Here is a 26,252-nt window from a genome sequence, read left to right as displayed (position 1 = left end):
ACCGCACACATGAGTATGTATTATTTCCAACAAGTCTGTTGCCCGATCCATTGTTCTGAAGAACAGAGTCTTAGTCATCTTGCCCATGAGGCATGGTTCGCAAGCTTCAAGTGATTCCAAAAGTCCATCAGCATGGAGTTTCTTCATGCGCTTTACACCAATATGACCTAAACGGCAGTGCCACATATAAGTTGCACTATCATTATTAACTTTGCATCTTTTGGCTTCAATATTATGAATATGTGTATCACTACGATCGAGATTCAATAAACCATTTATATTGAGTGTATGACCATAGAAGGTTTTATTCATGTAAAAGGAACAACAATTATTCTTTGACTTAAATGAATAACCGTATTGCAATAAACATGATCCAATCATATTTATGCTCAACGCAAACACCAAATAACATTTATTTTAGGTTTAACACTAATCCCGAAGGTAAAGGGAGTGTGCGATGGTGATCTTATCAACCTTGGAATCACTTCCAACTCACATCATCACCTCGCCCTTAACTAGTCTCTGTTTATTTTTGCAACTCCCGTTTTGAGTTACTACTATTAGCAACTGAACCAGTATCAAATACTGAGGGTTTGCTATAAACACTAGTAAAGTACACATCAATAACATGTATATTAAATATACTTTTGTTCACTTTGTCATCCTTCTTATCCGCCAAGTATTTGGGGTAGTTCCGCTTCCAGTGACCATGCCCTTTGCAGTAGAAGCACTCAGTTTCAGGCTTAGGTCTAGCTTTGGGCTTCTTCATAAGAGTGGCAACTTGCTTGCCATTCTTCTTGAAGTTCCCTTTCTTTCCCTTGCCCTTTCACTTGAAACTAGTGGTCTTGTCAACCATCAACACTCGATGCTTTTCTTGATTTCTACCTTCGTCGATTTCACCAACGCGAAGAGCTTGGGAATCATTTTCGTTATCCCTTGCATATTATAGTTCATCACGAAGTTCTAGTAACTTGGTGATAGTAACTAGCGAACTCTGTCAATCACTATCTTATCTGGAAGATTAACTCCCACTTGATTCAAGTGATTGTAGTACTCGGACATTCTGAGCACATGCTCATTAGCTGAGCTATTCTCCTCCATCTTGTAGGCAAAGTACTTGTCAGAGGTCTCATACCTCTTAACACTGGCATGAGTCTGAAATACCAATTTCAGCTCTTGGAACATCTCATATGCTCTATGGCGTTCAAAACATTCTTGAATTCCCGGTTCTAAGCTGTAAAGAATGGCGCACTAAACTATCAAGTAGTCATCATATCGAGCTTGTCAAACGTTCATAATGTCTGCATCTGCTCCTGCAAATGGTCCGTCACCTAGCGGTGCATCAAGGACATAATTCTTCTGTGCAGCAATGAGGATAATCCTCAGATCACGGAACTAGTCCGCATTATTGCTACTAACATCTTTCAACATAGTTTTCTCTTGGAACATATCATAAATAAAACGGGGAAGCTATACGCGAGCAATTGATCTACGACATAGATATGCAAATACTATCAGGACTAAGTTCATGATAAATTTAAGTTCAATTAATCATATTCCTTAAGAACTCCCACTTAGATAGACATCCCTCTAATCATCTAAGTGATCACGTGATCCATATCAACTAAACAATGTCCAATCATCATGTGAGATGGAGTAGCTTTCAATGGTGAACATCACTATGTTGATCATATCTACTATATGATTCACGCTCGACCTTTCGGTCTCAGTGTTCCGAGGCCATATCTGCATATACTAGGCTCGTCAAGTTTAACCCGAGTATTCTGCGTGTGCAAAACTGGCTTGCACCCGTTGTATGTGAACGTAGAGCTTATGACACCCAATCATCATGTGGTGTCTCGGCACGATGAACTGCCGCAATGGTGCATACTCAAGGAGAACACTTATACCTTGAAAATTTAGTAAGGGGTCATCTCATAATGCTACCGTCATACTAAGAAAAATAGGATGCATAAAAGATGAACATCACATGCAATCAAAATATGTGACATGGTATGGCCATCATCATCTTGTGCCTTCCATCCCCATCTCCAAAGTACCGTCATGATCTCCATCGTCACCGGCACGACACCATGATCTCCATCATCTTGATCTTTATCAACGTGTTGCCACATGGTTGTCTCGCCAACTATTGCTTTTGAAACTATTGCTATCGCATAGCGATAAAGTAAAACAATTTTATGGCGCTTGCATCTTATGCAATTAAAGAGACAACCATAAGGCTCCTGCCAGTTGCTGATAACTTTAACAAAACATGATCATCTTATAAAACAATTTATATCTCATCACGTCTTGACCATATCACATCACAACATGCCCTACAAAAACAAGTTAGCCATCCTCTACTTTGTTGTTGCAAGTTTTACGTGGCTGCTATAGGCTTAGCAAGAACCGTTCTTACCTACGGCATAAAAAAGCACAACACGGTATAGTGATTGCTTTTTGATCTTCAGAAATAACCCTGTTCATTGAATCTGATTCAACTAAAGTTGGAGAAACTGACACCCACTAGCCACATGTGTGCGAAGCACGTCGGTAGAACCAGTCTCGTGTAAGCGTACGCGTAATGTCGGTCTGAGCCGCTTCATCCAACAATACCGTTGAATCAAGAATCAACTAGTGACGGCAAGCAACATGTATATACCCACGCCCACAAGTCCTTTGTGTTCTACTCATGCATATAACATCTACGCATAGACCAGGATCAGATGCCACTGTTCGGGAATGCAGTGATTTCAAAAATTTCTTATGCACACGCAAGATCCATATAGGTGATGCATAGCAACGAGAGGGAAGAGTGTTGTCCACGTACTCTCGTAGACCGAAAGCGGAAGCGTTATGACAACGCGGTTGATGTAGTCGTACGTCTTCACGATCCGACCGATCCTAGCACCGAAGATACAGCACCTCCGCGATCTGCACACGTTCATCTCGCTGACGTCCCATGAACACTAGATCCAGATGAGGTCAAGGGAGAGTTTTGTCATCATGACGGTGTGGTGACGGTGATGATGAAGCTATCGGCGCAGGGCTTCGCCTAAGCACCGCAACGATATGGCCGAGGTGGAAATCTGTGGAGGGGGGCACCGCACACGGCTAAACAATCAACTTGTGTGTCTATGGGGTGCCCCTCCCCCGTATATAAAGGAGGGGAGGAGGAGGAGGAGGAGGGCCGACCTCAAGGGTCACACCCAAAGGGAGGATTCCTACTCCTAGTAGGAGTAGGTTTCCCCCTTTCCTAGTCCAAGTAGGAGAAGAAGGAGAGGGAGAGGGAGAAGGAAAGAGGGGGGTGCAGCCCCCTCCTAGTCCAATTCGGACCAGCCCATGTGGGGGCAGTCACCCCTTGAGGACCTTCTCTCCTTCCTCATATGGCCCATTAAGGCCCACTACTTCCCCCGGTGAATTCCCGTAACTCTCCAGTACTCCGAAAATACCCGAATCACTCAGAACCTTTACGATGTCCGAATATAGCCTTCCAATATATCGATATTTACGTCTCGACCATTTAGAGACTCCTCGTCATGTCCGTGATCTCATTTAGGACTCCGAACAACCTTTGGTACATCAAATCATGTAACTCATAATACAAATCGTCATCGAAAGTTAAGCATGCAGACCCTACGGGTTCGAGAACTATGTAGACATGACCGAGACACATCTCTGGTAAATAACGAATAGTGGAACCTGGATGCTCATATTGGCTCCTACATATTCTACGAAGATCTTTATCGGTCAAACCGCATAACAACATACGTTGTTCCCTTTGTCATCGGTATGTTACTTGCCCGAGATTCGATCGTCAGTATCATCATACCTAGTGCAATCTCGTCACCCGCAAGTCTCTTTACTCGTTCCATAATGCAACATCCTGCAACTAACTCATTAGTCACATTGCATGCAAGGCTTATAGTGATGTGCATTACCGAGAGGGCCCAGAGATACCTCTATGACAATCGGAGTGACAAATCCTAATCTCGATCTATGCCAACTCAACAAACACCATTGAAGACACCTGTAGAGCATCTTTATAATCACCCAGTTACATTGTGACGTTTCATAGCGCACAAGGTGTTCCTCTGGTATTCGAGAGTTCATAATCTCATAGTCAAAGGAACATATATAAGTCATGATGAAAGCAATAGCAATAAAACTAAACGATCGTTTATGCAGCTAACGGATGGTTCTTGTGCATCACATCATTCTCTAATGATGTTATCCCGTTCATCAAATGACAACACATGTCTATGGCCAGGAAACTTAACCATCTTTGATTAACGAGCTAGTCAACTAGAGGCATACTAGGGACACTTTGTTTTGTCTATGTATTCACATATGTACTAAGCTTCCGGTTAATACAATTCTAGCATGAATGATAAGCATTTATCATGATATAAGGAAATATAAGTAACAACTTTATTATTGCCTCTAGGGCATATTTCCTTCAAGCTGGTCATATGTACTTCTAGGGTGCAGCAGAATTCATGTGTAATTTACATTCCGATACACTGTTTGTTTAAATGGTTTGTTGTTATCACTTGTAGCACTAGTAATGTTTGCATGTTCATAGATAGACAACTGTCAGTTTTTATGAGGGACACCGTCTTTTTAACTTATACTAGCACAAATGCCCGTGCGTTGCAACGGGAAAGAATTTTTTTTAGCATGCACTCAATTTTTCTAAGAAATATTTATGCAAGCACAACCCCCATGTTTCGCTACGAAGAAAGTGCTAGTTACCCTGTCCACCTAAACACCGAACTCAAAACATCCGACTGCATGGCACGGCAACATCAGAACGTTGCCACCCAGGGAGGCGTTGCAACGGGATATTAATATCCTTGAACCCACGCATCTAAACAGATAAATATCAAGCCAAATAACTGTTACAATGAACCGCTAAATTCTGGCATGCAAACGGAAGACAATGACAATCTCCATTTATCAAAGAACAAAAAATTGTATGAAACTAAAACAATAAATTTGGTCTCACACTATGAATAATTCATAATACAACAACAACAACAACTTATCAGGTCAAGGGTACAAATTATTTCTAGTGAAGTGCAGAACCCATGGGTGATTGATCTTACAAATATGATAATTCTGGTAACAAAATTGCTTGTCTTTTCCATATGCGCCAAAATGATCCTTGATAGAACACATGGATATAGTTCACAAATGAACCGAGGATCAGAAGCTTGTGGATTGACCCGTTTCAAATTTAGTATGAACATGAGTAAAATAATTATAATAATTTATGACTGGACTGGAAATGTGATCTCCTCTGTGGATCACACCTGCAAAATAATGATATAATGTACTTGAATCTAGGAAAAAACTTATATGTAAAATTTTAGATAAGACTAATACCAAGCTGTGCATGTCTAGTTGTCCTGCTGAGCTCCATCTCAGCTGCAATCTCTGGACCAACTCACTTCTTAGCGATCAACAATGAGCGCAGGCAAGTCACTATGACAACACATGAATGTCTCACAACAGATGCATCCAATAATTCAAACCGGCAGTTAAGCATCACTATGTACATTGCCGATGAAGACCCTAATACAGTGTTGCTGATTCAGAAAATAAATATGCAAAGCCGATGCTACTATTTTCAGGTATATACACAGTACCAAATAGAGGTAGATTCATCAGTGAATATGTGAGTCCTTGATTGCACTGTCATCAAAAAAGCTGCTCATTGCCCATGTTTGTCTCCCAATTAGCTACAAACAGACAATAAGGTCAACTAACAATGCACATTTTCATTGAGTTAAAAGCATAGCCTGCAAAATGAATCAGATGCCAAGATTTCACTATTCTTTAGTGCATTGAAGATCAATGGAAAACGCAAATCAGCAAAGGCCTGCAATCATGGTATTTCATTCAAGTCTGTAGCATTGTGATCAGGTCTGCAGTTATGGTATTCCATTCAGGTTTGTAGCATTGAGATCATTGTCGTGTCTTGGTAACCATCATGATGTACAGCCCCGGAGATGTCAGCCGACAATACCAGCATCCATTGGAAATCTGCAGCTATGTATCAGCACCTTGTGCACGTGCATGCCTGTAAGACAACTAACTCATGAGCTTCTTACCTGTTGTTCCTGATCGTTCTTCCTTGGACTTCAGTTTGGAATATTGACGGCCTAACAAATCAAAAGCATTTCAATCCATCTCATCAATCAGCTTATGTGCTAGCTCAGAGCGCCCAACCTTTTCAGGTCACTGATCAGTGGACGGTGGATATATAAATCAAAGGCTGGTGTAACTTACATGCACTTGGACTCGGGCATCGCCTTCAGGTCATGGTGGACACCGTCTAGTCCAGTCCGATCCCTGACCAAGCCGTTGTTTGGATCGGCAGGTGGGCTTTGTGAGCGAGTGATGTGAGGAAGCGGACGACGTGCATGAGTGCCAACGTGCCCGACAAATTAACTGACAACTGAAACTTTGATGAAACTGATGAACTGAATTTTCTGAATCTGATGAAACTAAATCTGACGAAACTGATGAAACTGAAACTGTCGAATCTGAGGGAACTTTAGGACAGCATAGGTGGCACCGTAGTGGCCTCGTGCGAAGGCTGCTGCAGCCTCAGAGGGAGCTGCACGAGGGAGGGGCAGCCGAGTTGGTCGTCATCCCTTGTCGTGGATCATTGGAGCTGCGGGTCGCAGGTGGCGGAAGAGCATATCCGGGGCTGGGAGGAGTAGCCGCGGGTCGCCGCATATAGGGCACGTCAATCCTGTACGGGCAGCCAGCATACCCAATCAGGATTAAGTCACGAACCCGCAATCCTGATGAAGTCAGATCTCTCGATAATAGGCTGCCCAGTGTGATGCAAATGCTAGCAGTATGTGTACTTCTTAAATTAAGTGAAGCAAGTTCATACAATAATTAGAAGGTTCAGTACACTTTTCTGTTTCAAATTGTTTTTCTTGTGATGCGGCAAAGAAATTCTCCTACAGTTGCAAAAATCATTATTCATAGTTCAATAGTAATAATGTTCAGGAAGGCACAAATTTATTGCTAAATGTCCGTGCCAACTATGACATCAGAGGTCTCCCGTTGTATCTGGAGTAGTGAATCCGAAACTTTTTGTTCTACTGAACCTATATAAATCTCAGATTCTCAATCCAAGAGCTTCTAACTCTTCTCCTCGACATCAGTAACGCCCATTTGTATCTCAATTATGGTATGGAGTGAAATCTAGGGTAAAATAGAAATGATTGAATAGGCTTAGCAATGCTTTTGCAAGTTTAAAACACAACTTTCAGTGATGGGAGAAGATCAAAATTTCATGTTACCTACATGTTGAGTAAAACATGAGTACATTGCTTGCAATACGGCCTATAAGTAGGATCAAGATTTCAAGATCGGCGTTTCTGCACAAGAGAGTTTCACCAACAGTAGCAAGTTACCTGGTGGGGTATAACAACCACTGCTGCTCGCTGGAGTCCGACCGTAACGACGTATTCATATGTAAATATATATTCAATAAATATGTAAAGCCCAAATCTGTATTTTATCAATTTATTGAAGCTATAACTTTTATATTAGCATGACATGATTAATATAGAAAACTATGTAGGTTTGCAGCATGATAATTATCAAAATGACTTTGTATATAAACTACCAATAAGATATTCCAAGTTGTTCTGAAAATAACAGAGAAATGTTACTACATACCCATACTCCTCAGGCATATTTTTCTGTCGTTATTCATACGTCATTGCATCACACACACACACCAGAATTGATCGCATCAAGTGTACTCCATTGCATCTGCCAACATTAATTGCGATATATGTCGGTGTACATAGATATCAAGAAAACTTACAAACTTTCATAGAAATAACTTCAGCAATCTTACAGTTGGAGTTGCTGTCAAAATTATTCTACATAGATCACGTGCTAGTTTTTTTTCTTTCTTTTTTTGCCTAAAGCTCTCCATCTTCACTGCATAATTGTTATGTAGGTTGAAGTGGACCTTGTTAGATCAATACAATAGGCTAATTCCCATAAGAGAAATGATTTTGCAGGATACTTCGACAAATAAGTTAATGAAATTTTGCAACCTGGTAAGCAAAAGAGGTAGGCGCAAGATGAGAATTCACATGCAGTTGCAGAATAAATATGATGTGTCACCAATTAAATTGCTCTCGTCAGATTTGTTAATCATAATGGCAATCTTGGGGGAAGAAGTAGAGGGCCCTGAAGCAGGTAGGACGACACGGAGGCAGACCATGTGTGCCGCAGCTTACGGAACTGAAATTTAAACCAGCAGCAGTTCAGGTTACATGAGAAAACTGGAAATAGTTATTTACTAAGGTTTAGTCAATATAAGGAAAAGACGGGTAGAAAGCATACTGTACCCGATTCATGGTACATGTCTCTGAGTCTTTCAACAATCTTATAGCCCTGATCCTTGTCCCTTTCTTTAGAAACACTGAAATCCTCCTCAAACTTAGAAATTCAGACTATACTGCTTAGCTGCAGTATAACACCCTGACCTGAACTCTTTATTTGGTGCCAGGTAGCACTTTGATGCCGTGTTTATATGTTCCAAAACTGTAGGTGGACTGGTGGAGTACTACTTCAGTGATGAGGATCTTCTGATGCATATCATGCCATCGATTACCTCTCTTTGGACATCTTCCTTAATTTAGTAACTCAATTTTCTAATGGGAAACTAATGGCGGAGATCCTATAGACCTCTGATGCAAATTACCTATCCACGACAGAGTCATAGAACAATCAAGCTATTCTTTTTCTTTACTAATATTGCGGGTTGTACAGATCCGGACAGACCTCACCGCCGACAGGGAGGCATTGAGGTGGGGGCCATGTTCGTCGTGATACTCATTAGCATGGCAATGAGAGGGCCTTCCGGCCCAGCGGCTTCATCAACCAGCGCGTGTGCCACTGCCATATACAAGAATCATCTACACAGAATTTCTGTTTAGTGCGTTCATGCCTTTTTAATTTGCCAGTGATCGATGCGTGGACTGCCGAAACATGCATTCTAATCAACGGGCGGTGGTGCAGACACTACAACAAACGCAATCAATTCAAAGTCAGAAACAGAAAAGGGATAAGCAGCAGCTAGACCATTCACCAATTGTAGTAACTGCTTCATGTTACAGGCCACACAACTTCAAGAGCATAGCAAGCAAGCAAGCAGAAGCAAAAAAACTGAAGCAACAAAGATAAAAGTCAAACAACACTCACCGACGGCAACTGGAGCTCTGCGCGGCCCCTGCCAGCGCCATCGCAGACCACCAGCTCGAACGGCCCTACCATGTCACGGACCCTAACGCCGGAGCCGAACGCCAGGTCACCATCGCCGGTCACGAAGTCGACCCCGTTGGGCCCGACCACCTCCTCCACCACGGGGGCGTCGGGGAGGCTCCAGTCGATGGCCCCGTCGGAGGCCCGCGCCAGCGCGACCACGGGGCCCCACGTGGGCGGGGAACTCGTAGCACTACACGGGGTCGACGAGCGCGCCCTCGGCGTCAAGCGGCCAAACCCGGACCTCGGCGTCGGGGTCCCAGCCGTACTTGTCGACGATGGCGTCGACGACATCATCGAAGAAGGTGGGATCCGGGGCGGGCATCGGCTGACGGCCCGCGAAGGCGTAGGCGTGGGAGGAGGCGTTGGAGATGGCCGCGAGTGGGGACAGCGAGGAGCAGCGCGAGGAGAAGTAGGAGGATCGGGCAGGCGTAGGAGGTCCGATCCCCCCGGAGGCCCGGACCAGCGCCGCCGCCATCTTCGTCCTCATGGTGTGTTGGGGACGACGGCCTGGAGTCGGGATTGGGGCAGGCAGAGACCGGGCGTTGCGTCCGTCCGTTCGGGTGAGAACGAATCGTTTTTTTACTTATTACAACTAACTTAAATCTGGAGCGCGGGTTAATTACCAGAAACTTGAGGGAGTGTTTTGCAAAAACGCCGCGATTGTGAACCCGAAGACTCAATCCGTGCTTTATTATTAGGGAGGGATATATGTTGCAATCATTTTGCTTACATCAAAGAAATTTACAGATGTCTGGGTTGCTGGTAAATGGTACCGACTTGTTACTTTAATATGTTGCCAAAACTGGTTAGTTTTACTAGTTTGATGTTAGTTTCTTATGACTCTTGCAAAACTTTATTTATTGATTGCTAACATTCAAGTTTGCAGGATCCATATGAAACTCTGTTGGCACAACATGTATGTTTTCAGAAACTTCCTTGTTTACCTAGTTTGCTACTGTAACTTGTTGATGTAATCATCTTACCAACTTCAAGTTTTCAGGATCCAATTGGAAGTCAATTGCACAGCAGGTACATTTTCAAAAATATATTTGTGTAACAGGTTTGCTGTTGTAACTTGTCGCTCTAATCAAGTTACTAACTACTCAACTTTTCAGGATCCAAGTGAAACTCCAATGCCACAACAAGTTCCTTTTGCTAAACTTGTTTGTTTAACTGCTTTGCTGCTGCAACCGGTTGCTCTAATCATGTTACTGGCTACTCAACTTTTCAGGATCCAATAGAAACTCCAATGCCACAACAGGTACCTTTTGCAAAACTTGTTTGTTTAACTACTTTGCTGCTGCAACAACCGGTTACAATGATGTTAATAACTACTTTTCAGCATCCAACTGAAACTGTTTATTTTCTTGTTTGTTTAACTGGTTTGCTGTTATAACTCCTAGTTGAGATGTTTTGCTAAGTTCGACTTTTCGGAATCCAGTCGGAACTTTAATGGAAAAATAGGTTAGCCCAAGATCAAAGAGTGAGGTCCCCATGGACGTTGTATCATCCCACAGCAGTGGCACCGGCCCAATCGTGCATCATGAATTGCCAACTGCTGATACTCTAGAGGCTAAACTAGTGGTAGAAAGAGATTCTGCTTCTGCACTTAGAGATGAAGTTGACATGTTGAGGAAGCAAACAACACAATCACAAGCAGTACTCAAGACAACCATTAAATATTTGGTGGATTTCAAAACGAAGCAAGTTGGGACTGACTGCATTGTTAAGGTCCTGAAGGAAAAAGGACATTAAATTCCCACTTGGTAAATCATAGGTGAAGTGTTCTTTCCATTGTTGAATAACTTTTGTGTTGTTTGTTCATGTAATCGATCAAACCATTTGTTTTAGAGATCATGTAATAATTGTTTTTTGTTTTTGGTTTGTAATTTTATTTGATCACAAGTATGTTTTAATTGATAAGACTCGGAGACATTTCATTTTGATTGTTGTGCCAGACCTACAAATATGCCAATAGGGCTGAATATGCATTCATCAATAATAGTAGTATAGATGGACCATAAGTGGCACGCATCAGAAAGGGCCAAGATGTTGTACTAGCTTCGCTAAAAAGGATGCTCTTCTAGCAAAAAAAGTATAGTGGCCTGACTTATGTATGTTAGTTCATATTATTGATCCATATACTCTATAAGTTTTTATATGTCTGTTAGTTTTGTACATTATTGGTTGATTGACTCGATATTTGAATCTTGATACATCGCTTGTGTACATATCTAAATGGGAGTACACATTATGCTGCGTGTGACATTTGAGTTGGACATAAAGTGTTCCAAATATTAGAATTCACCTTAAACTGGATTCTAGCTTCTAAATTCGAGTATCGGCATTTGTAAATCATATTCATATATGACAGTGGAATACATCTTTGTCGTGCTTTTGAAGATATATAAAAACACATAGAATGATTTATAAAGATTCGTATAGGAATACAAAATGGATGCAAATTTAGTTGCCAGGGTAAACGCGGATGCTTATTGTCCCAAAATTCGAAAGAAGTGGCAAAATGTCCACTCCCACGTCGGTTGCCCGAAGCCAACTGTTTGGGAGATGGAAATTACGGTTACCCCTTACACGGACAATCCATCGGCCCGATTTCCACTGCTCTCAATAGGGGTAGGTTAGTAACTTCAATTAGACGTGACACGACCGCCTCTGATCCCATTCCGACATGGTGGGCGCCAAACATGGGCGGCAAAACACATTTGATATAAGCTCGTCTGAAAGACCTCTGTTTCTCCCTCCATTTCCCCATTCATACACGATGGGCGGCAAAACAAACTCGACTCGGCCGAAATCGATGTAGGCAAATATTTTCAATAGGGGCAGGTTTATAACTTCACTCAGACGTGACACAACCGCCCTACCTGTCAGCCCCGTTCATACACCGTGGGTGCCAACCATGGGCGCCAAAACACCCTCTCCTTGCCCAAAATCGCTCTAGGCAAATATTTGCAAGATGCGAGCTTACCATCCTATCCCCAACCGACGAGACGTCCAAATTTTAAACGGAGCTAAGTTCGTAGGTTTCCCATATTTCAGACAGGCGCGTCCCAAAAACATGGTTCCCCATGCCTCTCCCTCCATTTTCCCATTCATACACCATCCGCGCTAGAACACCATCCTCACACCAGCCTCCTCTGTCCGCCACCCCATCCATCACCGCCGTCCTCCACCCCATCCATCACCGCCGTCCTCCACATCATCCATCGCCACCGTCCTCCATCATGCTGGAGCACCTACCAAGACCGCGTCGTCCACTGCTAGAGATGGACGTTTCTCATCCACGGCGACGGACCAAGAGCCTTGCATCGCGTCCTTTCGCTTCATCGGCGCCATCGTCCTCTTTGTCGGGGCCGCTCACACGACCTTCTCTTCCACCGCAATGGGACTTATCCCCCAATGCACCCGTCTACCGTTGCAGATCTGCTTCAACGCAACCGATAGCCATCGCACCGCCGATGCCTACACGGCGCCGCAAGATAGGTGGTACTTCATATCTCCACAACTTTTTGATCTCAACCAGAAAATAGATCGTAACTTGGTTATTGTACTTTCTTTTTAGCTCTTAGAATTTAGTCCTTAGTTCGAAGCAAACAATGGATGCTAAATAGCATTTTCCCGGTTTGCAGCTTTAAATCTGCCATGGCACAGTCATAATAGGGTTTAGTTGATCATGCTTAGGGTTTAATTGATCATGTTGGTTCCGTGGTGGTTTCTTTAATATAAATCGGAGGGGAAACCCTATTTTGCTCAAAAAAATGCTTAGGGTTTCCCCCTTTTATGATCACTGTACGATCAGCATACGTGCTTCGTGTCATAATAGCACTGCTCCACACATCAAGCTAAACAAGCTTAGTTGTTCAAATACGAATCTGATATTATTAAAATAGAGTCATTCAATTGGTCAGCTAAATGTTCCTAATTTAGTTTCGAAAATGCATGTTCGCCGCTCGGGTGTGTATCTCTACAGGGTGCCCACAGTGGGCCGCGGCCCACCCTGGGATTTTGGGTCGGCCCAGGCCCCGATTCCCCTCTGTTCTGCTATGCGCTTCCAATCTCTAGTCGCCCCCAGCCGCCTGCCTCACCAGCGACTTGCCGTCCCCGGACGGCATGAATCTAGGAGGAGACGCCGGACTAACAGGAGGTCAGGAGCCGCTCGCCCAAAAGCGTCACAGCTGCCTGGGCGCGTTGCCATGCCTACCTTCCCAGTCTTTGGGGCCTTCACACTTTGCGCCTATTTGGGCCGGCCTGCATCTTTCTTGGGCCCGAATGGCCATTGGGGCCTTCAGACTTTGCGCCAAGCCCACAACTTACTCCGGCCTATATTCGGCCCAAATTTTAGTTGGGCCTTTTGTGGACCCAACGCTTAGTTTGGCCCATGTAGCGTTGGGCCATTAACAGGCTGAATATTCTGGTGGCCTGTTACGGCCCAGAAGAAACCATGGGCCTTTAGCAGGACGAAATTCATGTTGGGCCTCAATTTTCACTAGTCATCGATGGGCCTTCAGCAGGCTGAAAGGTAGACTGGGCCTTTTTTGATCCAGTTATATAACAGGCCGTTACTGATGTCTACTACACAACCTTATTCTGGTAGACGTTGTTGGGCCTCCAAGTGCAGAGGTTTGTAGGACAGTAGCAAACTTCCCTCAAGTGGATGACCTAAGGTTTATCAATCCGTAGGAGGCATAGGATGAAGATGGTCTCTCTCAAGCAACCCTGCAACCAAATAACTGTCGGATTTCGGGTTCCGGCAGACCCTTGAGGTTCAAACACTGGGGGGCGCGTGGAGATTTCGCCTTCTACCTACCTGCACCCCTCCGCCTCGCTAAGATCTAAGCTATGGAAAGAACAGCACAAGAGACACAGGGTTTATACTAGTTCGGGCCATCGTTGTGGTGTAATACCCTACTCCAGTGTGTGGTGTGGTGGATTGCCTCTTGGACTGATGATGATGAGCAATACAAGGAAGAACAGCCTCGCGAGGGTCTATTCTTGGCTGGGGGGATGAACTACTAGGAGGAGTTTAGTCGCCCTTCTCTCTCTGTGTGTGTGATACTACTCGATCCGATCCTAGCTAGTTTCTCTCTTGGCTTCTAGATTCTCCCTTCTTGATTGCCCCCCTACCCTGGGGGTGGCTAGTCCTATTTATAGGCAAAGGCCGTGGGCCTATTCCCAAATATTGAGCGGGAAGGGCGCCAACAATTGGCCATTTTGAAGGGGAACATCTGGTACACTTATCCTGACTAAAGTTGGTCCTCGCCTGCCAAAGGCTCTGGTGGTGACGCTGGCTTGGGCTCCACAATGACTTCCTCCCTGCCGTTGGACTGGTCTTGGTCTCGTTGCACCGAAATGGGTGCCTTTGCTTGATGCTCTCGCCTGCGCTTGCTCCCTTTGCACCAAAAGGAAAGGAGGACACTGCGCGGCTGGCACCCGCCTGGCGCCTTTGGTCGTCATGGCTTGCGTCACAGGCACCTCGCGAGGTACCCCGCCTTGATCTCTCCGCCTCCTCGCGAGCCAGCCTGATGAGGCCGTGCCTGAGAAAGTTTCGTGCCATCCACCCCGCAAGGCTTGGCCCCTCGCGAGGGTCTTGGGTCTGTGTTGATGAAGATGGGCCGTGCTAGGCCCCCCTTTGAGCCACGCCGCATGCCGCAGGCAGGCAAGTCTAGGGACCCCCATTCCCAGAACACCGACAGTAGCCCCGGGGCCCAAGGCGCGCCCGGACTTGGCCGTGCAGGGAGGCGAAAGGGCAAGAGCGAAGCGCCGCGGGCCCTAACAGCCTGCGGCCTTGGGCGCCGCGTGGCGGTTGATTGGACGTGGGCGGCACTGTTCCCCCACGCCCCCTTATTTTGCGCCATGCTAGGCGGACTCGTAGTCGTACACAGCCGCTCCCCTTTCTGTTGCTCGAGCGCCCTCTGTCCTTCCTCCTCTCGAACTCCAGCTTCTGTTTTCAACCCAATCTCGAACCTTCCCCCCCCTTCCCATCGCCATGGCTCCGACGAAGAAGGGAAGAGGGAACAAACCCATGCCTCCGCCTTGCTCGCCGCCGTTGGCGGCCCCCACCGAGGGCTTGGGCAAGGTCAGCTCGACTCTGGCCACTATCTTCAACGAGTGCGGGAGGACGACGGCCTGGCCCGCGTCCCACTTCTCCATCGACAGGATAGTCACCGAGGTCCAGTATTTTGCCGACGCCCTGTGGGCGGGTCTGGTTCCCCCCTTTTCTGATTTCTTCAATGTCGTGCTTTCCCACTATCACATCCACATGATGCATCTGGGTCCTGAATCCATCACCCTCCTGTCGGTCTTCGCCTTTGTTTGCGAGGCAATGATGGGCATCCTTCCTTCGGTTGCCTTGCTGCGCCACTTCTTCTCTCTGCGCCTTTTCAACCCTACCCAATGCTGGGCGTGCGTGAGCTTCGTTGCCGCATCTGAGACAGCGGCCTCAGGGATTGACTTCAGGCTCCCTCTGCCCGCGGCTGGGTTCCACGAGCGGTGGCTGTATGTGGATGCGGGGGTGCCCAGCCCCTGCTATCGGAGCCAACTTCGCCTGTTGTCCCCAATTCGGGCTGGGGCCAGGAGGCGCTTGAGAGCCCCCGGCTCGTCTTCGTCTGGCGCCGCTTCGCGTTCTTGAGGTCGCTTGGCGTGACAGCGCCCAAGGTGGTGAAGGAGTTCCTGCTTCGCCGCATTGCTCCTCTCCAACGCCACTCCCGCCGGATGTTGGCCTTCAGCGGGCGTGATGATCGTATGAGGCTCCAGGAAGAGGACCTGACGCCTGAAGTGCTAAGGATAGTGCTCTTGATCCTGACTGGGGACCTCAACCCTGGCAGCATCCAGCAGGGAGGGGCCTTGCTGTAACTCTGCCAGAACAAGGGCGATTTTGTGAATCAGATGCCTATCTTTGATGAGTGGGGGCCGCGCCCCGCCAGCCTCCGGGGGCCTCGCGAGAACCCAGTGATGGTGACTGCCCTTCCAGTCGGCCAAGGCGACTCTTCCTCGGGTGGCGGAGCAGGGAGGCGTGAGGCGCCAGAGGCCGAGGGGGCTCCCGGCGGGGTGACAGCGCCGGGCGATGCTCATGAAGGAGCAGCCCTTGGGGCCCGTGCCGCTGAGGCTGAGGGCGGCAAGCAGCTGCCCTCAGCGCCTGCGGCTGAGGCCCCTGAGGCTCCAGCCGCTTCTCTTGGCGAGGCGACTGGCAGTGCGCATCAGGTAGGCGCCCCTGACGCGGATCGCCTTGACGCTTCGTCCTCGTCGCAGGTTGATCCATGCGCTCAACTCTTGGGCCGCTTCCGCGTGGACTTTGAGGCCCTCCGGAAGAGAAGGGAGGCCCTGGGCGACGATTACCCTTGTCGCCTGTTGAAGCGTAGGAAGTACTTCGCCACTGATGAGTAAGCCTTCTCCTTTTCCAGCTCCCGATCCTTCTGTTGCTTTTACTGATCCTTGCTCCGCAGGCCCCTTCCAGCCGAGCTCGCGGAGATGGCTGAGGTGCCGTCCCCCTTGGCTTCGCCCCCTCTACCGTTCTCAAGCGCTCCGAGCAGCAGAGCCCTTGTGGTGAGGGCGATCGGAGAGGCGACCCGTCCCGAGGCGCATCGAGGCCCTGCGCACCTCGCGATCCTCCTTCGCGGGCCTTCTCGTGGCATAGCCAGCCTGCCGTGGGCTTCTCGCCTGGTTGTGGACTACGACTGGCAGAGGCGCTCCCTGCTCTCTTCATCTGTGGATGGGCTAGCTCCAGGCAGGGCTTCTGGCGTGGCGTACCCGGCCGTCGCGAGGGTGCCAGCCCCCAGCCCCCTGCCCGGAGGGGGAGTGCTGATTCGTGGCCCCCGGCGCTTGCTTGGGGCGGATGATGGTGTGGAAGACGTGCTCGAGCGCGCCTGGGAGCGTCGCGCTCTTCGCCAAGGATTCCTTCGAAGGGCGGCTGACGCGGTGAGCCTGCTTGGTGAGGAGCTTGCTGATGAAGACGCGCGCCTTGAGGCCGAGGGCCTGCGCCTGGCTGCAGAGGCGCGAGCTGGAGGGCGCCATCGCCCTTGCGCACCATCAGTGCGATTTTGACGATGAAGAGGCCAAGGCGTCACTGGTGGCCTCTCGGGAGGCCCGATCTTGGGCCGCTGAGGAGGCCCGGGAAGCTGACCGGCGGCGAGAGGCGGCGAAGGAGCGAGCTCGGGAGCTCCTGGCCTGGTGCCACTCACTGAAAGAGCAAGTGGAGCTGCGTGAGGCAGCCCTCGCGTCGATGAAGGTGGCCTCTGGCAACCCAGCAGAGCTCCAGAAGCGTGAGGAGGCGCTGACGCCGGAAGCTGCCGAGCGTACCCGCGAGTACGAGTGTCTGGAGACGAGGGAGCGCTTGGTGACGCAGGCGGAGGATGATGTCGCTGCACGGGAAGCCCGTGTCCTGGAGGAGGTCGGACGTCGGGTGGCGATGGCGTGCTTGGACCTCGAGCGCGAGTCTGAGGAGAGGCTGGGGTTGATCCGGGCTAAGGCTGAAGGTAGGGCTGCTGCCTTGAGGGCCAAACTGGAGGAAGCGACGCGGCGGGCCGATGCTCTTCGGGACGCCCTTGAAGTAGCGCAAGGGGAGTCAACCACCTCCCAGGCCGAGGTGCTCCTTCTTCGCCATCGGGTGAAGGAGGCTGAAGCCGTCGCGCGCCAGAATGCGGACGAGATACGTCAGCGGCGGGTCCTGGAGCATGAGCACGGCCCCATGCTCACCATGCTCCGGGAGAGAGCCAACACAGCCTTGGGCAACATCTGCGAGGCGGCTGTTGGTGAGCCGCACGCGGTCAACTACGCCGACAACCTTCAGTTCTTCACCGACGTGGTGACGCAGCTGGAGGCGCGGTCGGTCAGGGCCGACAGGTTGGTGGAGGAGAGGAGCCGCGCCCTGCTCGGGCGCGCCTTTTCTCGCGTCTTCAGCCATCTCCGGAACATGGATCCCCACTTCGATTTCGACGCCGCCATCGCCCCAGTCCCCCAGGCCGTCCGAGACGACCTGGTGCACTGGGTGGAAGACAATGTGGATGCTCTTGTTAGGGCCTTCGCTTTAGACGACGACGGCGTGATCGTGGCTGCCGACGAGGGCGGTGTGGTGAACGGCCCTGACGCCGCTGGCGGCGACACAGACAGCGATGGCGAGTCCAGCGACGCCAGCAACGGTTCGGGTGGTGCTCTTGAGGACGCATTGGGGATTTATCCGACTGATCATGCATCATTCCTGTTTCCTTACCCTGCATGAATAGAACTCAGGTTTTGGCCTGATGGCTGTGAGAGCATTTTGGGAGGGGGAGCCCCTCATGTAAAACTTGTGTTCATCGTATTAGTAGATGTTACATTGCACATGCGCCCGCGCCAAGTGGTTAGCTAAGCGACGCGCTGGTTGGCTAGTTTACCTTCGTCCCGTGCGGGCCCTAAGGCAGCCTGTGGGAGGCTGTGGTGTCCCGAGTGTTCCCTGATCGAATCCGTGGGATCTGCAGTAAAAAAACCTCCTGAGAGGACGCGGCGGCGGCAGTATGGGCTGCGCGCAAGCTAGGCCTGACCCGGCTCGCGAGGGGCTCACGAGGGGAGGCAGCTGAGGCGAAGTGGTAATCAAAACGCGAGAAATTGCTCGAACGAGACTAAGCACCCCTTCCCCGAACACACGCAAATCTCAAATTCGAATCCAACTTGAATCCAGCGGGGGAAAGTGACAACCAAAGGGAAAAGTGACGAAAGCAGACAAAAGGCCGCGTCCGGCACCTAATCTAGTCTTGGATGTCTTCTCACCAGCGCGGAGCTAAGTGCTGCCACTGGGCGTGGGAGGGAGCCCCAGGTCCTGAGGCCGGCACCCCTGAGACTCCGGGGCGTGTACAGCTCCACTCATTATTAAATGAGAGTGTCACGGGGCGGCGAGCTTCACAGGCACTGGGCCTTCTTCACAGGTACCGGCCTTGCTTCATATCGCCAGACGAGGGGCCCGCCTTGCGCCACACTCTAGTGCCATCAACGATGACTGGAAACCAGGACGCCGCTGATGGGGTAGAGCGGTCGCCAACCGTTCCCCCGACGACCACGGGTCCTCCGCCAGGGGCAGGCCCTGAGGCACCTCCCCAGCAGAGGGCCTACCTCCTGAGAACACCTTGCTCCGAACGTCGCGGTGGTGATGTCGGATCTCGGCCCCTGTCCTGCAGCCCCCTGCGCCCTCCTCCCGAGGGGTAGGAGACTGTGGGAGCGGGGCAGCTGCTCGCTGTGGCGACCTGCACCTCCTGCGATCCATGATTAGCGTATGCCTGCTCCTGAGGAATTAGCGGTACCCGATAATCGTTGCCTCCAGCGTGGCCAGTGGGACCGTCCCGGGGCTCCTGGAAGGGCTCAGCTTCTGGCGCCTCATCCCCCTAGCTTGGGCTCAGGAGCGAGCCTTGTTCGCCCTCGTGAGGGTGTCCTTGGTCCATCATGAGGGGCACGTATTCTCCTGGCGCCGTCATCCCGAAGGCCACGCCGTAGTGCTCCGCGTGCCACGCAGTCTTGCTTGACGCGCCCACCATGGGGTGGTAGCGCGGCTGTCCACTGGGGCCGTGGGTCGCGTCAAGTCCTTCTTCTTCGCGGACCAGGAGCGGGGGCAGCGCCGCCGCCGGTCCGGTGCCAATAGCTTCGCCGGTGTTGGGGTAGCCTTGGAGCCCGCGGGCGCGCGTGGAGCCCCCGCGCGGGCCGCCCTGGGCTTGAGATGGGAGCTGGGTGTAGAAGGGGTGAGCCCCCGAGGCGGAGAAGCCTAGGAGCTCTGCCACCCGCTCCAGCAGCACGTCGCGGCCGCCCTCCAGCAGCCTGCACTGCAGCAGCTCTCGGGCCACCGTGAGCGCGGCCCTCGAGTTCGCCAACTCCCGGCGGGTGTACGGTGTCGTGGTCGCGGCGTGATTGGAGGCCCTTGCTGCCGACCGCACCTGCCGCGGTGTGAGAGCTGTCGAAGCCTGTCCGCGTTGCCCGCGGCCAGCAGCACCCTGCAGACCGCGAGCTGCCTGGGGCATGGGGTCGCCCGAGGCGAGCGGCTCTGCGCGGGCGGGCCACGCCGCCCATGGATCTGGGTTGCCTGCCTGGTCGCTGGACATGGTGATGACGACGCGACGGGACACGAAGCGGTAGAAACTGGATTCCGGCGCACCCCTACCTGGCGCGCCAAATGTCGGATTTCGGGTTCCGGCAGACCCTTGAGGTTTGAACACTAGGGTGCGCGCGGAGATTTCGCCTTCTACCTACCTGCACCCCTCCGCCTCGCTAAGATCTAAGCTATGGAAAGAACAGCACAAGAGACACAAGGTTTATACTGGTTCGGGCCACCGTTGTGGTGTAATACCCTACTCCAGTGTGTGGTGTGGTGGATTGCCTCTTGGGCTGATGATGATGAGCAATACAAGGAGGAACAGCCTCGCGAGGGTCTGTTCTTGGCTGGGGGGATGAACTGCTAGGAGGAGTTCAGTCGCCCTTCTCTCTCTCTGTGTGTGTGTGATGCTACTCGATCCGATCCTAGCTAGTTTCTCTCTTGGCTTCTAGATTCTCCCTTCTTGATTGCCCCCCTACCCTGGGGGTGGCTAGTCCTATTTATAGGCAAAGGCCCTGGGCCTCTTCCCAAATATTGAGCGGGAAGGGCGCCAACAATTGGCCATTTTGAAGGGGAACATCGGGTACACTTATCCTGACTAAAGTTGGTCCTCGCCTGCCAAAGGCTCTGGTGGTGACGCTGGCTTGGGCTCCACAATGACTTCCTCCCTGCCGTTGGACTGGTCTTGGTCTCGTTGCACTGAAATGGGTGCCTTTGCTTGATGCTCTCGCCTGCGCTTGCTCCCTTTGCACCAAAGAGGAAAGGAGGACACTGCGCGGCTGGCTCCCACCTGGCGCCTTTGGTCGTCATGGCTTGCGTCACGGGCACCTCACGAGGTACCCCGCCTTGATCTCTCTGCCTCCTCGCGAGCCAGCCTGATGAGGCCGTGCCTGAGGAAGTTCCGTGTCGTCCGCCCCACGAGGCTTGGCCCCTCGTGAGGGTCTTGGGTCTGTGTTGATGAAGATGGGCTGTGCTGGGCCCCCCTTTGAGCCACGCCGCAGGCCGCAGGCAGGCAAGTCTAGGGACCCCCGTTCCCAGAAGCCGACAATAACAAAGAGTCTCTTGTGTCCCCAACACACCCAATACAATGGTAAATTGTATAGGTGCACTAGTTCGATGAAGAGATGGTGATACAAGTGGTATATGGATAGTAGATAAAGGTATTTGTATTCTGAAATTATAAAAACAACAAGGTAACAAGTGATAAAAGTGAGCGTAAACGGTATTGCAATGCTAGGAAACAAGGCCTAAGGTTCATACTTTCACTAGTGTAAGTCCTCTCAACAATACTAACATAATTGGATCATAAAACTATCCCTCAACATGCAACATAGAGTCACTCCAAAGTCACTAATAGCGGAGAACGAACGAAGAGATTATGGTAGGGTACGAAACCACCTCAAAGTTATTCTTTCCAATCAATCCGTTGGGCTATTCCTATAAGTGTCACAAACAGCCCTAGAGTTTGTACTAGAATAACACCTTAAGACAAAATTCGATCAAAACCCTAATGTCACCTAGATACTCCAATGTCACCTCAAGTATCCGTGGGTATGATTATACGATATGCATCACACAATCTCAGATTCATCTACTCAACCAACACAAAGGACCTCAAAGAGTGCCCCAAAGTTCCTATCGGAGAATCACGACGAAAACATGTGCCAACCCCTATGCATAGGTTCATGGGAGGAACCCGCAAGTTGATCACCAAAACATACATCAAGTGAATCACGTGATATCCCATTGTCACCACAGATATCCACGGCAAGACATACATCAAGTGTTCTCAAATCTTTAAAGACTCAATCCGATAAGATAACTTCAAAGGGGAAACTCAATTCATTACAAGAGAGAAGAGGGGGAGGAGAAACATAAGATCGAACTATAATAACAAAGCTCGCGATACATCAAGATCTTATCACCTCAAGAACACGAGAGAGAGAGAGAGAGATCAAACACATAGCTACTGGTACATACGCTCAGCCCCGAGGGAGAACTACTCCCTCCTCGTCATGGAGAGCACCGGGATGATGAAGATGGCCACCGGAGAAGGATTCCCCCTCCGGCAGGGTGCCGGAACGGGTCTAGATTGGCGTTTCGGTGGCTACGGAGGCTTCTGGCGGCGGAACTCCCGATCTATTGTGCGTTCTGGAAGTTTTAGGGTACGACGATATATATGGGTGCAGGAAGTACGTCGGAGGAGCCACGGGGGCCCCACGAGGCAGGGGGCGCGCCCTAGGGGGGCGCCCCCCACCCTCGTGAGCACCTCCTGTATCTCCTGGCATGGAGTCCAAGTCTATCCGGTGGCTTTCGTTCCAAAAATAACTTCTCCAGTTGATTTCGTTCCGTTTTGACTCCGTTTGATATTTCTTTTCTTCGAAACACTGAAATAGGCATAAAACAGCAAATCTGGGTTGGGCCTCCGGTTAATAGGTTAGTCCCAAAAATAATATAAAAGTGGAAAATAAAGCCCAATATTGCCTAAAACAGTAGATAATATAGCATGAAGCAATCAAAAATTATAGATAAGTTGGAGACGTATCAGTTACCAGGCCGAAACATATTTTGGGCCTTAGTTGGCCCACTAATATCATGGGCCTTTAAGAGGCCGAAAGCTTAGTACAGGCATCAACGGGCCGAATTATATGACAGGCCTTTAACAGGCCCAAAGACACGTTGGGCTGAACTGTTGCCACCTTTATCACGGGCCGTTAGTGGGCCGGATGTCGCGTCAGACCATATATGGCCCATGGGCAGCACGGGCCATTCCCAGGACGAAAGACACAATGGGCTGAAATGGGCCCATGTCTACATCGGGCCTCTAACAGGTCGAAAGTCACTCGGCCGTAATTGGGACCAAATATTAGGCGAACAATTAACGGGCCAGATCTGGCTTCGGGCCGTAAATGGGCCTTATTAAACAGGCTGTTATTGGGCAGGCCCACTAGTACCTGAGTAAGTACTACGTGCCTTTGACTGGGCCGGCCTTTTTAGCCTATATGGGCCTTTATTGGGTCATGCCATGTGTCGATGTATCATAGGCGCCTCATGTCCAGTGAATGGATGACATCTGTCCCAATAGTGAGCCAACATGTGTTTCCTTCGGCCAATGACAATTTTACACGTGGAAAATCCTCATTGGTCCGGGCTGTTAACGGGTTATTGGATCCAAAACCGGACCCGATAGCTTAACGGTGACCCATTACGGTGGATGCCACATGTTGGTCACCCTTGACGAAAGCACTTCTATAACGCGCGATTTATCGTCATGGAAGTGTACACTTCCGTGATGATAATTTTGGTAATGTCATGGAACACTTCTGCGACAGCACAGGTATGACTATCTTGATTCTGTCATAAAATCGTCATGGGTGTACATGCATGACAGAAAACGTGACCTACTATGACAAACAAGTATCATCACGGAAGTGTCCTTTTTTGTAGTGCAACATATTCACCTCAAGGGTGATGTCAACAATAATAACTCATGTTATCTATATTCAACTGGACATATGTGCCTAGATCTTTCCTCACCACATGATGCTTGACAAAGGAGAAAAATAAAAGGAACAGAGGGAAAACTTTGACTCTTTGCATAAAATTAAATACATAAAAGTAAAAGATAGGCCCTTTGCAGAGGGAAGCAGAGGTTGCCATGCGCTTATTTGTTTGTATGCTCAACCCCTTAGTGCAAAAGAATGTCACGTTGCATTGCCCCTTGTGATAGAGACCTTTATTATGTAGTCTGTTGCTTTTATTCTTCACCATCACAAGTTCGTGCAACGCTCAATTTTCTCTTACACTAAATGATCTCAGACTTTTAGAAGCAATTTGTATTGCCTTTTTGCACCGATAACAACTTACTTGAGGGATCTTGCTCAATCCCTAGGTAGGTATGGTGGACAATTGAAAATAAGATTTAGGTTTAAGGGTTTTTGGATGCACAAGTAGTATCTCTACTTAGTGCGGAATTTTTGGCTAGCAAAGTTAGGGGGCATGAACCACATGTTAAAGGATCTATGATAATATGAGCTCTATGTGAATATAAACAAACATAAACCATTAAGTTGTCTCCCTTGTCCAACATCAACAATTTTGGAATATAATATTTTCATGAGGGCTCACAATCACAAAAGATTTCTAGGATAGTATATTTATATGTGAATATTCTCTTCCCCCATTAATTCTTTCATGAGTTGCATCATTAACTAATGCTATGTTTGTCAATCTCTAAAATAAAATTCTACTTCTATTTTTCCTTATGTGGTGTCATCGCCTACCATAAGATTAGTATATGATCTTTCCTTCATTTATTTTCTTTCTCTTTTTCTTTCTTTGTTTCTTCTCATTTATTTGCAGCATGAAAGTAAAGAAAGCAAAAACTCAAACTAAACTTTATTATATAACTTGCACACAATTACAAGGATAGATCACTAAGAAAATTCTCAATGAAGAAAAGATCGAACTAAACTTTTATTCATCTAAAGAAAAATATCAAACTAAAATAAGTAAAGGCAAAAAGATAGTGGGATGATACGATACCAGGGCACCTCCCCAAGCTTGGCGAAAGCCAAGGGGAGTGCCCATACCCGATACTCAATTCTCCTTTGGTGGTGAAGATGATGGTGGTGGTGAAGAGAATTGTGCCTTCAACTTTTTCATATTATAATTGAAGAGAGCAACTTCCTCTTTTAAGTCGTCGACTTCCAGCTCCAGCTTCAAGATCTTGTCACATAAATCCCCTTTGCTTTTCTGCCAAAAACGAAGAGGAATAGATCGGTTTTTAGACCAGGAAGCTCTCTTAGGGAGATTTGACTTCCTGAACTCCACGAGCATATCCCCAGGTTGAGGCAGAGGAACATCCTCCTCCTCCGAGCTCGAATCATCGATCCTCATCAAGTGAGCATCCTCCTCGTCATCGCTAGTTCGACCATAAGGAGATAGGTCCCCATAGGTCTTTGGGTCAGCAATGAGGTGTGAGACATAGCTTTCTCTGTCAGAATCTTGGGATGACATATTTTTAGAGCTATGCAGAAAACAACAAGGAAATAGAACAGTGGATTTCTCCGTGATACAGTGATCAACAGGTTCGGGAAGTATATATATATATATATTTATCTTGGGGGACAAGTAAGCTGTAGAAAAACGGATTCCGGAAGGTGTCCCAGGTGGGCACAACCCGCCTGGGCGTGCAGGCCTGGCGCGCCCTGGTGTCTTGTGCCCACCGGGGTACGCTTCCTGGAAGTTTATTTATTTCCTAATTTTCTAAATATTCCAAAACCGAGAAAAAATATTTTTGCAGATTTTTCGGAGTCTGTTTACTTGCCGTATCACATACCTCCTTATTTTCACAATTCTGGAGTGTTCCAGAAGGACTCTTTTATGTGTTCTTCCAGTGTCAAAGTTTGGATAATATTACTTTCAACATTAATGGGCGTACCTGAGATATAATGTTTTATTCGTTGTCCATTGACAACCTTCGGGTTAGTACCTTCGGAATTATTTATTTTGATGGCTCTAGACCAATAAACCTCCTCGATAACATAGGGGCCTTCCCATTTTGAGAGGAGTTTTCCTGCAAAGAATCTGAAACAAGAGTTGTACAAAAGAACATATTCTCTGACTTTAAACTCACGCTTTTGGATTCTTTTGTCATGCCATCTTTTAACTTTTTCTTTGAATAATTTTGCATTTTCATAAGCTTGGGTTCTCCATTCATCTAAAGAGCTAATATCAAATAACCTCTTTTCACCAGCAAGTTTGAAATCATAATTGAACTCTATGACGGCCCAATATGCTTTATGTTCTAACTCAAGAGGCAAATGACATGCTTTTCCATAAACCATTTTATAAGGAGACATACCCA

General features: G+C 48.5%; 1 long non-coding RNA gene across 11 annotated transcripts; it reads right to left on the bottom strand.

The window, feature by feature from the left end:
- Positions 1–4,958: 4,958 nt before the first annotated feature.
- On the bottom strand, positions 4,959–9,877 carry LOC125544559. 11 transcript variants are annotated; one of them, XR_007299554.1, is made up of 6 exons: positions 8,100–9,877; positions 7,895–7,980; positions 7,711–7,806; positions 6,298–6,766; positions 6,120–6,170; positions 4,959–6,051 (listed from the first exon to the last, which is right to left on the bottom strand). It is a non-coding gene; the product is annotated as an uncharacterized LOC125544559 (long non-coding RNA). The 11 variants fall into 11 exon arrangements; XR_007299561.1 differs by having other exon boundaries at positions 7,711–7,980; positions 8,100–8,289; positions 9,253–9,877; XR_007299556.1 differs by having other exon boundaries at positions 4,959–5,318; positions 5,392–6,051; positions 7,711–9,877.
- Positions 9,878–26,252: the final 16,375 nt, after the last annotated feature.

Source organism: Triticum urartu, chromosome 3 (assembly GCF_003073215.2).
Source record: "Triticum urartu cultivar G1812 chromosome 3, Tu2.1, whole genome shotgun sequence".
In the NCBI taxonomy this organism is placed as follows: domain Eukaryota; kingdom Viridiplantae; phylum Streptophyta; class Magnoliopsida; order Poales; family Poaceae; genus Triticum; species Triticum urartu.
This window is presented reverse-complemented; position numbering and strand designations above follow the sequence as displayed.